The sequence below is a fragment of the Drosophila willistoni genome, unplaced genomic scaffold (genome assembly GCF_018902025.1).
Source record: "Drosophila willistoni isolate 14030-0811.24 unplaced genomic scaffold, UCI_dwil_1.1 Seg757, whole genome shotgun sequence".
NCBI classification, from domain to species: domain Eukaryota; kingdom Metazoa; phylum Arthropoda; class Insecta; order Diptera; family Drosophilidae; genus Drosophila; species Drosophila willistoni.
The window spans coordinates 227,994-241,178 of record NW_025814660.1 but is presented as its reverse complement, the minus strand read 5'-3'; the positions used below and the strand labels follow the sequence as shown (position 1 = coordinate 241,178).

Here is a 13,185-nt window from a genome sequence, read left to right as displayed (position 1 = left end):
ATTTCATATAGCTCCCATAGGAACGATCTTTCGAAAACAGTGACTTTTGTCAATAACTTCGTTACTTTTGACGCGATTGCTTTCAAATTAAACATTTGTTAGTTTAATATATCTGTTAATGGCTGTGCCAAATTTGATAAGGATCGGGTAACTATATCATATAGCTCCCATAGGAACGATCGGAAATAACTTCGTTATTTTCTATGCTACGACTGTTGGCCGTTCTTTCGCAAACATTATCCTTTTTAGATAAAACGTTTTTCCACTTTGATAGCTATAGGTAAGGAAAGAGTTACCAAAAAAGTTGCAAGGGTATACAAACTTTGACGCGGTCGAAGTTAGCCCGGCCCTCTGGTTTTTAAAGTTATTTTGTTGTTGTAAGTAAATTACAACAAGCAAACATTCTAAGCTTAGAATGTTGAAGGATGTTTTCTTGTTGTAATTTAATTACAACAACAGCAAAATAACTTTAAAAACCAGAGGGCCGGGGCTAACTTCGACCGCGTCAAAGTTTGTATACCCTTGCAACTTTTTTGGTAACTCTTTCCTTACCTATAGCTATCAAAGTGGAAAAACGTTTTATCTAAAAAGGATAATGTTTGCGAAAGAACGGCCAACAGTCTTAGCATAGGAAATAACGAAGATATTGATCAAAGTCACTGTTTTCCACCGATCGTTCCTATGGGAGCTATATGATAAAGTAACCCGATCTTTATCAAATTTGGCACAGTCATTAACAGATATATTAAACTAACAAATGTTTAATTTGAAAGCAATCGCGTCAAAAGTAACGAAGTTATTGATAAAAGTCACTGTTTTCGAAAGATCGTTCCTATGGGAGCTATATGATATAGTCACCCGATCTTGATCAAATTCGGCATAGTCGTTTATATGTATAATAAACTCATCAATATTAAATTTCACGACAATAGCTCAGAAAATAACGAAGTTATTGAGAAAAGTCACTATTCGTGACATTGCCATTTGTATGGGAGCTATATGATATAGTGATCCGATACGGCTGAATCCGAGATATACAACGCCTGCAGTATATACAAGCCTACATGCAAAATTTCAGCTTTGTAGCTCTTACAGTCTAGGAGGAGTTTGCGTTGATCCAGACGGACGGACGGACGGACGGACGGACGGACGGACGGACGGACGGACGGACATGGCTATTTGAACTCGCCTCGTCGTGCTGATCAAGAATATATATACTTTATATGGTCGGAGATGCTTCCTTCTATGCGTTGCACACTTTTGACCAAAATTAATATACCCTTTTTGCAAGGGTATAATAAAAGTTGCAAAAAAGTTAATTGTGTAAATACTTTTGACCACCCCTGTATATAAACTTATAGATACTCAAAAATCAAAACGTCGATTGGAATTTGGAAGTCTCCAACTCCTCAAACTCTCCAATTAATTATAAATAACTGTAGGCTCGCTCACACAGTCAAAGGCGATTCTTAATATCGTTTTAATTTTCCAACAATGATTGACGATTTTCTCTTTTCTTTAATATTTTGTTTTAGCTTTACGGTACTTGAGAGAGTTTTTCTTATTTGCTGATTATTTGACACTGAACTCGCTTTCTTTTTGCATACAGACAGGGAAATACCAGAACGATCATGATTTATGTCAAGAACTTAGGACTTACCCATCCATCCGGTCCGTCGAAGGCCTTCGTCGTCCGCTGGATGATGCTTAGGAATAAAATGTTAGGTTAAATCAAGTATCTGGCATTCCTATGCAACAAATTCGGTCTAAGGGACTCTCAATCAGCAACGAAGAAACTTCTCTGCCCGTATCCGATTCGGGCGGCTACTCCAAGCTGGTTGACTTTATCGAAATGTCTCTGTGCCCTTCACGGTGTGCAGCGTTTGAGCCCACGGTGTCTCAAAATTATCCCTGGCAAATTCTCAGAATTCAAATATAAAATTCCTTGCTTAGGCTTTCAGCATTCAATTTGACTATGGCTAAGTTTTTAAAAGAACTCGTTAGAAACTTCCAAAGATTTAAATATCCACAAAAATTAACTTACGATAATAAGATTCACAAAACTTTATATTAATTGCTGTCCTAGATGCTCCAGATTAGTATTTAATTAATAATTTGGCTTGATGGCCAAGAAAATTTCAGATTTAAATTTATATATATTTTCTGGAGTAGCAGCGTGGTTTAGGTGTCTAGCCAGGGCGGAAGTTCGTCAGAAAAGAGTGTGACCAATGCATGCGATCGCGCACGATGCCACTTCGCTAGGGTTGCACTAATACAACTATCGAACTTTTAAGCTCAGCTGATTATTTTTATCGACACAATTACCCACCACTTACTGAAATACAAACTAACGCCTTAAAATTTGAAAATAAAACTAACAGCAGAAACTGGGCACTACAACCACAGGATAATACTAGAGCTTGCTTCGGAGTATTAACCTGAAAAAAGACAGTTACTGCCTAATGTCCTTAGCATGATAGGTCCCCAGCAGTTTGCCATTTAAATCCTCTAACACATAATAACAGTTTCCCAATCTCTCTCGAACTCGAGACTTAAGCCACAACAAGTTTAACTTAGCACTAACGCATTTTTGGAAGTTACTCTGTCCAAAATTACGTCTAAAGACTTCTTGTCATACTTTGAAATTAACCTCCTTGGTTCTCAGATTATATACCTTTGTATTATGCTCCGCTGCCTGTGCTATATTCTTCTTGAGTAAATTACGCCGTAATGCTAACTGATCGTCGTTTCGCAACACGTTACTCGATTCATTTAGAGAAGAGTATATTGGGAACCATGTGTGGCCATGTCAAAGCCAAACAAAGCATGGAAAGGAGAGCATCCTATACTCTGATGATACGAATTCCTTAGTGCACAACTTATAGCAGGTATGTGTAGATCCCATTCGCGCTGGTCCTCTTTGAGGTAGGCGCGTATTGCTGCAATTATGGATCTGTTTACCCTCTCAGAGGCATTCGACTGTGGGGAATAAACTGCTGTATATATATGCTTTATACCCAACGTCGTTAACCATGCATTAAATTCGCTTGCTTTGAATTGTGATCCGTTGTCGCTAACCAATATCTCGGGAACACCGTATCTAAAGAATATATTATCCTGCAGGTACTCTTGAATCACCTTACTCTTAAACACTTTAAGGGGCTGAAGCCAATGATACTTCGATAAATGATCAACCACTATCAGGAGTTCAATATGACCCCGTTTACTTCTCGGATATGGTCCCAAAAGATCAATGTACAATCGCTGAAAAGGTCTCTCTGATACTGCGGGCTTACCCATTGGTGGCTTTCTCACAGTTTCGTATATAATCATGCACCTGTACCACCATGAGAGGCCAAAAGAATGTCCGACGTATGAGCTCCAAAGTTTTTGCCATTCCGCCATGTGCAGATATCGTGTCTTCATGAGCTCGTTTTATAACTTCATTTGACAAACTTTGTGGAATCCATAATTTCCAAATATTGACTTGACTGGACTAAACAAATTGATCTATTATTTTTAAATCCGGTTATCTTTCCTGTTCTTTTTCAATTTTCTGTCTTAGTTGCTTAGTGCTTCTTCCAAAGCACACAAATCCTCTGAAAACATTCTGGAGAAGGCGTCGGGTACTACATTATCTTGACCTCGTCGGTGACTCACTTCAAACTTATAACCTTGCAGCTTCATGGCCCATCTCGCGAGTCCTCCTTTCAAATCTGATTATCGCATCAACCAAACTAAACTGGCGTGGTCGGTTATGACTTCGAATTCCTGTAGTTCCATATAGCAGCGGAATTTTTCAATTGCTTCCACAGCAGCCAAGCACTCGCGTTCTGTTACGCTATAGTTTCGTTGAGCTGTTGTTAACTTCTTCGACATAAATGCTATAGGCTTCTCAGCTCCTTCTTCGTCCAATTGTACCAACATTGCTCCGATGCCATAGTTGCTTGCATCACAATGCACAAAGAATTTCTTATTGAAGTCTGGATTGATCAAGATCTGTGCTGAGGTAAGCTTTTCCTTAAGTTTTTCAAAGGCAATTTGAGCTTCCTGTGTCCATAAAAATTTCTTTTTAGTTAGCAATTGGGTTATCGGAAATGTAATATCAGAAAAATTATCAATGAATCTACGATACCAACCAACAACACCTAAGAAACCTCTGGTTTGCTTTATCATTTTCGGAATTGGCCAAGTCTTTATTGCTTCTATTTTGGCAGGGTCTGTCTGGTCATAATGGTGTGATATCAAATCTGATCTTGGGGTTGGAACGCGATGCTCATCGTGGTTGCTAGATCGCCCAACTGAATTATTTAAATTCAAATTTCCCAATCTCTGATCAATTAAATATTCCATTCTCAGCTACTCGATTTGAAATTGATTGTTGCTGTGGCCGAGCTGAACGCTGGTTGTGTTGATTCGAGATCTCCGGTTTAAGTGCCGTTGAAGATTTAGGTTTTCTACCTCTACCTCCTGATTTTGACTGACTAGCCGGAGATGCTACATAGCTTGATTGTGATTGAGCTCTAGTATTATGGGTCTTCTTGTTTTTATTACTAATGGGACCCTCGGCTTGATCTGACATTATAAATTGGACTAAATCTTTCTGGTGGCATAATTTCTTACAAAAATTACATCCCTGATGTTCTTGGATATAATTTTCTATACACTCCTGATGAAAAACATGATTACATTTAGTAATCCTAAGCTTTTCTGTTTCTAATAATGCTTTCAAGCAAATGGTACATTCTGCTTCTGGTAGCACACTCAATTCTTCATTACTCCGAGTTACTGGCATTTTGACTATTTTTCCACAAAAATTAAGATACTTTATTTAATTTGTTTTAATATATTTTATCATATAACGATTATCTTCCTTGTTTTGAAAGTGAGGGTGAGCAAAATTATAGGCGCGGTACTAATATAGAGGGAGAATTGAACTAATGGATAGTTCAATCTCAGAAATTTATATGCAAAGGGATAGAGAAATCTTGTCGTCCTAGACCTAATCATCTATATCAAATCCAAAACGAAAAGACTAATTTCAACCAATACCATAAACTGAACTCACTTTGTATCATCGGTCAGAATTCGGGCCTAGCCAAATCTCTGCAGTTCCAGATGAACAAGCAGTCAATTCATTGATATCCGCTGAAGCATTTGTTTTATTGTAATTACAAGAAATGAATGAAATCAATAAACTACAATGCCAACGCCGACATCACAAGCGTATTGTGCTTTCTGGTCGTAAGATCGAAACAGTCAAAATTGACAAATTCCTAGAAAAACACAGCCTATCATATACGTCTGTTACTATTTTGTAGAGTTTGTATATGTTTCTAAGTATATTCACCAATTCATGCTTAAGCGCCTTATCACTGGTCAGAACTCGGATTCTCCAAATATCTGCATTCCTAATGAATAAGTCACTCAAACAACTATCCGTGAATACAAAAAGAAAGCGAAATGAAAAGAAAACCAGAGGGCCGGGGCTAACTTCGACCGCGTTCAAGTTTGTATACCCTTGCAACTTTTTTGGTAACTCTTTCCTTACCTATAGCCATCAAAGTGGAAAAACGTTTAAGCTAAAAAGGCTAATGTTTGCTAAAGAACGGTCTACATAGGAAATGTGTTATATGTGTAATTAACTCACCAATATTAAAAATCACGACAATAGTTTAGAAAATAACGAATACAAAAATACAAAAAGAAAGCGAAATGAAAAGAAAACCAGAGGGCCGGGGCTAACTTCGACCGCGTTCAAGTTTGTATACCCTTGCAACTTTTTTGGTAACTCTTTCCTTACCTATAGCCATCAAAGTGGAAAAACGTTTAAGCTAAAAAGGCTAATGTTTGCTAAAGAACGGTCTACATAGGAAATGTGTTATATGTGTAATTAACTCACCAATATTAAAAATCACGACAATAGTTTAGAAAATAACGAAGTTATTAAGAAAAGTCTATATGATATATAGATAGATAAAAAGGCTGGGGATTTTATTAAGAGATAGAATAAGAAGTAGAAGAAGAAAAAGGAACCTGAAATTCTTGAACCCTTCAGTTCCGCCTGAATCCTATAAAGAAACACGGTTGAACCGAGAAACTGTATACAAGTCTAACAAGCCCCCTAGTTGGGCGCCAAAATTATGTAATGAACACAACCCGAATGAATCCAGATCATGCACATCCCCTCTTAGTCAAAGAATCTTTTTCGATCCAAGAAGAGGTCAGGTTCAGCCTATATTGGTAGTCTCTCTCGCATGAGTACCACAAATTAGGCCAAAGCCAACACATCTACGGGCTTAATGTATCGAGAAGTTTGCTCCCAACCAATGATTTTCCTTTCGCAAGATTCTGGAAAATCCCAATATAATTCAGCTCACTGCTCACATTTCGCTACAGGGAAGATCACACAACTCTTACTCAAACATTACAAATGATATTTATTCACGAGGGTTACGGAATACCAAAATACTTCAATAAGTCGGAAACATAATCCAAGTTGTCTAAGCTAAAATCATGATTATTATAATATACGGTAATCAAATTAAATAATTGGATCATTTCAGGCATCCAAAAGCCAAATTAGGGATAATATGTTTTGTTTTGTGAATCTTAATTGTAAGGTGGATATACAGGGGTGGTCAAAAGTATTTACACAATGAACTTTTTTTGCAACTTTTATTATACCCTTGCAAAAAGGGTATATTAATTTTGGTCAAAAGTGTGCAACACATCGAGGGATGCATCTCCGACCATATAAAGTATATATATTCTTGATCAGCACGACGAGACGAGTTCAAATAGCCATGTCCGTCCGTCCGTCCGTCCGTCCGTCTGGATCAACGCAAACTCCTCCTAGACCGTAAGAGCTACAAAGCTGAAATTTTGCATGTAGGCTTGTATATACTGCAGGCGTTGTATATCTCGGATTCAGCCGGATCGGACCACTATATCATATAGCTCCCATACAAACAGCAAAGTCACGAACAGTGACTTTTCTTAATAACTTCGTTATTTTCTGAGCTATTGAAATTTAATATTGGTGAGTTAATTACACATATAAACGACTATGCCAAATTTGATCAAGATCGGGTGACTATATCATATAGCTCCCATAGGAACGATCTTTCGAAAACAGTGACTTTTGTCAATAACTTCGTTACTTTTGACGCGATTGCTTTCAAATTAAACATTTGTTAGTTTAATATATCTGTTAATGGCTGTGCCAAATTTGATAAGGATCGGGTAACTATATCATATAGCTCCCATAGGAACGATCGGTGGAAAACTGTGACTTTGTCCAATAACTTCGTTATTTCCTATGCTACGACTGTTGGCCGTTCTTTCGCAAACATTATCCTTTTTAGATAAAACGTTTTTCCACTTTGATAGCTATAGGTAAGGAAAGAGTTACCAAAAAAGTTGCAAGGGTATACAAACTTTGACGCGGTCGAAGTTAGCCCCGGCCCTCTGGTTTTTAAAGTTATTTTGTTGTTGTAAGTAAATTACAACAAGCAAACATTCTAAGCTTAGAATGTGGAAGGATGTTTTCTTGTTGTAATTTAATCACAACAACAGCAAAATAACTTTAAAAATAAAAGTTGCAAAAAAGTTAATTGTGTAAATACTTTTGACCACCCCTGTATATAAACTTATAGATACTCAAAAATCAAAACGTCGATTGGAATTTGGAAGTCTCCAACTCCTCAAACTCTCCAATTAATTATAAATAACTGTAGGCTCGCTCACACAGTCAAAGGCGATTCTTAATATCGTTTTAATTTTCCAACAATGATTGACAATTTTCTCTTTTCTTTAATATTTTGTTTTAGCTTTACGGTACTTGAGAGAGTTTTTCTTATTTGCTGATTATTCGACACTGAACTCGCTTTCTTTTTGCATACAGACAGGGAAATACCAGAACGATCATGATTTATGTCAAGAACTTAGGACTTACCCATCCATCCGGTCCGTCGAAGGCCTTCGTCGTCCACTGGATGATGCTTAGGAATAAAATGTTAGGTTAAATCAAGTATCTGGCATTCCTATGCAACAAATTCGGTCTAAGGGACTCTCAATCAGCAACGAAGAAACTTCTCTGCCCGTATCCGATTCGGGCGGCTACTCCAAGCTGGTTGACTTTATCGAAATGTCTCTGTGCCCTTCACGGTGTGCAACGTTTGAGCCCACGGTGTCTCAAAAATTATCCCTGGCAAATTCTCAGAATTCAAATATAAAATAAAATAAATTTATAAAATAATAAATAGAAAGCCTTGCTTAGGCTTTCAGCATTCAATTTGACTATGGCTAAGTTTTTAAAAGAACTCGTTAGAAACTTCCAAAGATTTAAATATCCACAAAAATTAACTTACGATAATAAGATTCACAAAACTTTATATTAATTGCTGTCCTAGATGCTCCAGATTAGTATTTAATTAATAATTTGGCTTGATGGCCAAGAAAATTTCAGATTTAAATTTATATATATTTTCTGGAGGAGCAGCGTGGTTTAGGTGTCTAGCCAGGGCGGAAGTTCGTCAGAAAAGAGTGTGACCAATGCATGCGATCGCGAACGATGCCACTTCGCTAGGGTTGCACTAGTACAACTATCGAACTTCTAAGCTCAGCTGATTATTTTTATCGACACAATTACCCACCACTTACTGAAATACAAACTAACGCCTTAAAATTTGAAAATAAAACTAACAGCAGAAACTGGGCACTACAACCACAGGATAATACTAGAGCTTGCTTCGGAGTATTAACCTGAAAAAAGACAGTTACTGCCTAATGTCCTTAGCATGATAGGTCCCCAGCAGTTTGCCATTTAAATCCTCTAACACATAATAACAGTTTCCCAATCTCTCTGGAACTCGAGACTTAAGCCACAACAAGTTTAACTTCGAACTAACGCATTTTTGGAAGTTACTCTGTCCAAAATTACGTCTAAAGACTTCTTGTCCTACTTTGAAATTAACCTCCTTGGTTCTCAGATTATATACCTTTGTATTATGCTCCGCTGCCTGTGCTATATTCTTCTTGAGTAAATTACTCCGTAATGATAACTGATCGTCGTTTCGCAACACGTTACTCGATTCATTTAGCATGTTAATCTTTTCGAGAAGAGTATATTGGGAACCATGTGTGGCCATGTCAAAGCCAAACAAAGCATGGAAAGGAGAGCATCCTATACTCTGATGATACGAATTCCTTAGTGCACAACTTATAGCAGGTATGTGTAGATCCCATTCGCGCTGGTCCTCTTTGAGGTAGGCGCGTATTGCTGCAATTATGGATCTGTTTACCCTCTCAGAGGCATTCGACTGTGGTGAATAAACTGCTGTATATATATGCTTTATACCCAACGTCGTTAACCATGCATTAAATTCGCTTGCTTTGAATTGTGATCCGTTGTCGCTAACCAATATCTCGGGAACACCGTATCTAAAGAATATATTATCCTGCAGGTACTCTTGAATCACCTTAGTCTTAAACACTTTAAGGGGCTGAAGCCAATGATACTTCGATAAATGATCAACCACTATCAGGAGTTCAATATGACCCCATTTACTTCTCGGATATGGTCCCAAAAGATCAATGTATAATCGCTGAAAAGGTCTCTCTGATACTGCGGGCTTACCCATTGGTGGCTTTTAGATTTGGTTAGGTGCTTTCGTTGACTTGCACGTCTCACAGTTTCGTATATAATCATGCACCTGTACCACCATGAGAGGCCAAAAGAATGTCCGACGTATGAGCTCCAAAGTTTTTGCCATTCCGCCATGTGCAGATATCGTGTCTTCATGAGCTCGTTTTATAACTTCATTTGACAAACTTTGTGGAATCCATAATTTCCAAATATTGACTTGACTGGACTCTGTTCCATCCTAGTGCTCCGTGCGTATATAAACAAATTGATCTATTATTTTTAAATCCGGTTATCTTTCCTGTTCTTTTTCAATTTTCTGTCTTAGTTGCTTAGTGCTTCTTCCAAAGCACACAAATCCTCTGAAAACATTCTGGAGAAGGCGTCGGGTACTACATTATCTTGACCTCGTCGGTGACTCACTTCAAACTTATAACCTTGCAGCTTCATGGCCCATCTCGCGAGTCTTCCTTTCAAATCTGATTATCGCATCAACCAAACTAAACTGGCGTGGTCGGTTATGACTTCGAATTCCTGTAGTTCCATATAGCAGCGGAATTTTTCAATTGCTTCCACAGCAGCCAAGCACTCGCGTTCTGTTACGCTATAGTTTCGTTGAGCTGTTGTTAACTTCTTCGACATAAATGCTATAGGCTTCTAGCTCCTTCTTCGTCCAATTGTACCAACATTGCTCCGATGCCATAGTTGCTTGCATCACAATGCACAAAGAATTTCTTATTGAAGTCTGGATTGATCAAGATCGGTGCTGAGGTAAGCTTTTCCTTAAGTTTTTCAAAGGCAATTTGAGCTTCCTGTGTCCATAAAAATTTCTTTTTAGTTAGCAATTGGGTTATCGGAAATGTAATATCAGAAAAATTATCAATGAATCTACGATACCAACCAACAACACCTAAGAAACCTCTGGTTTGCTTTATCATTTTCGGAATTGGCCAAGTCTTTATTGCTTCTATTTTGGCAGGGTCTGTCTGGTCATAATGGTGTGATATCAAATCTGATCTTGGGGTTGGAACGAGATGCTCATCGTGGTTGCTAGATCGCCCAACTGAATTATTTAAATTCAAATTTCCCAATCTCTGATCAATTAAATATTCCATTCTCCATAATTAACATTTATCTCAGCTACTCGATTTGAAATTGATTGTTGCTGTGACCGAGCTGAACGCTGGTTGTGTTGATTCGAGATCTCCAGTTTACGTGCCGTTGAAGATTTAGGTTTTCTACCTCTACCTCCTGATTTTGACTGACTAGCCGGAGAAGCTACATAGCTAGATTGTGATTGAGCTCTAGTATTATGGGTCTTCTTGTTTTTATTACTAATGGGACCCTCGGCTTGATCCGACATTATAAGTTGGACTAAATCTTTCTGGTGGCATAATTTCTTACAAAAATTACATTCCTGATGTTCTTGGATATAATTTTCTATACACTCCTAATGAAAAACATGATTACATTTAGTAATCCTAAGCTTTTCTGTTTCTAATAATGCTTTCAAGCAAATGGTACATTCTGCTTCTGGTAGCACACTCAATTCTTCATTACTCCGAGTTACTGGCATTTTGACTATTTTTCGACAAAAATTACTTAAGATACTTATTTAATTTGCTTTAATATATTTTATCATATAATTATCATATAACGATTATCTTCCTTGTTTTGAAAGTGAGGGTGAGCAAAATTATAGGCGCGGTACTAATATAGAGGGAGAATTGAACTAATGGATAGTTCAATCTCAGAAATTTATATGTAAAGGGATAGAGAAATCTTGTCGTCCTAGACCTAATCATCTATATTAAATCCAAAACGAAAAGACTAATTTCAACCAATACCATAAACTGAACTCACTTTGTATCATCGGTCAGAATTCGGCCCTAGCCAAATCTCTGCAGTTCCAGATGAACAAGCAGTCAATTCATTGATATCCGCTGAAGCATTTGTTTTATTGTAATTACAAGAAATGAATGAAATCAATAAACTACAATGCCAACGCCGACATCACAAGCCTATTGTGCTTTCTGGTCGTAAGATCGAAACAATCAAAATTGACGAATTCCTAGAAAAACACAGCTTATCATATACGTCTGTTACTATTTTGTAGAGTTTGTATATGTTTCTAAGTATATTCACCGATTCATGCTTAAGCTCCTTATCACTGGTCAGAACTCGGATTCTCCAAATATCTGCATTCCTAATGAATAAGTCACTCAAACATCTATCCGTGAATACAAAAAGAAAGCGAAATGAAAAGAAAATAAAAATATTTGATAGCAAAGGATAGATAAAAAGGCTGGGGATTTTATTAAGAGATAGAATAAGAAGTAGAAGAAGGAAAAAGGAACCTGAAATTCTTGAACCCTTCAGTTCCGCCTGAATCCTATAAAGAAACACGGTTGAACCGAGAAACTGTATACAAGTCTAACAAGCCCCTAGTTGGGCGCTAAAATTATGTAATGTACACAACCCGAATGAATTCAGATCATGTACATCATCTGTTAGTCAAAGAATATTTTTTGATCCAAGAAGAGGTCAGGTACAGCCTATATTGGTAGTCTCTCTCGCATGAGTACCACAAATTAGGCCAAAGCCAACACATCTACGGGCTTAATGTATCGAGAAGTTTGCTCCCAACCAATGATTTTCCTTTCGCAAGATTCTGGAAAATCCCAATATAATTCAGCTCACCGCTCACATTTCGCTACAGGGAAGATCACACAACTCTTACTCAAACATTACAAATGATTTTTATTCACGAGGGTTACGGAATACCAAAATACTTCAATAAGTCGGAAACATAATCCAAGTTGTCTAAACTAAAATCATGATTATTATAATATACGGTAATCAAATTAAACATTTGGATCATTTCAGGCATCCAAAAGCCAAATTAGGGATAATATGTTTTGTTTTGTGAATCTTAATTGTAAGGTGGATATACAGGGGTAGTCAAAAGTATTTACACAATGAACTTTTTTTGCAACTTTTATTTTTAAAGTTTTTTTGTTGTTGTTGTAAGTAAATTACAGCAAGCAAACATTCTAAGCTTAGAATGTGGAAGGATGTATGTGCATTCGACTGTGGGGAATAAACTGCTGTATATATATGCTTCATACCCAACGTCGTTAACCATGCATTAAATTCGCTTGCCTTGAATTGTGATCCGTTGTCGCTAACCAATATCTCGGGAACACCGTATCTAAAGAATATATCATCCTGCAGGTACTCTTGAATCACCTTACTCTTAAACACTTTAAGGGGCTGAAGCCAATGATACTTCGATAAATGATCAACCACTATCAGGAGTTCAATATGACCCCGTTTACTTCTCGGATATGGTCCCAAAGATCAATGTATAATCGCTGAAAAGGTCTCTCTGATACTGCGGGCTTACCCATTGGTGGCTTTTAGATTTGGTTATGTGCTTTCGTTGACTTGCACGTCTCACAGTTTCGTATATAACCATGCACCTGTACCACCATGAGAGGCCAAAAGAATGTCCGACGTATGAGCTCCAAAGTTTTTGC

General features: G+C 37.5%; 1 long non-coding RNA gene across 1 annotated transcript; it reads left to right on the top strand.

The window, feature by feature from the left end:
* Positions 1-9,948: 9,948 nt before the first annotated feature.
* LOC124461946 lies at positions 9,949-10,776 on the top strand. Its single transcript, XR_006955333.1, has 3 exons — positions 9,949-10,417; positions 10,485-10,570; positions 10,626-10,776. It is a non-coding gene; the product is annotated as an uncharacterized LOC124461946 (long non-coding RNA).
* Positions 10,777-13,185: the final 2,409 nt, after the last annotated feature.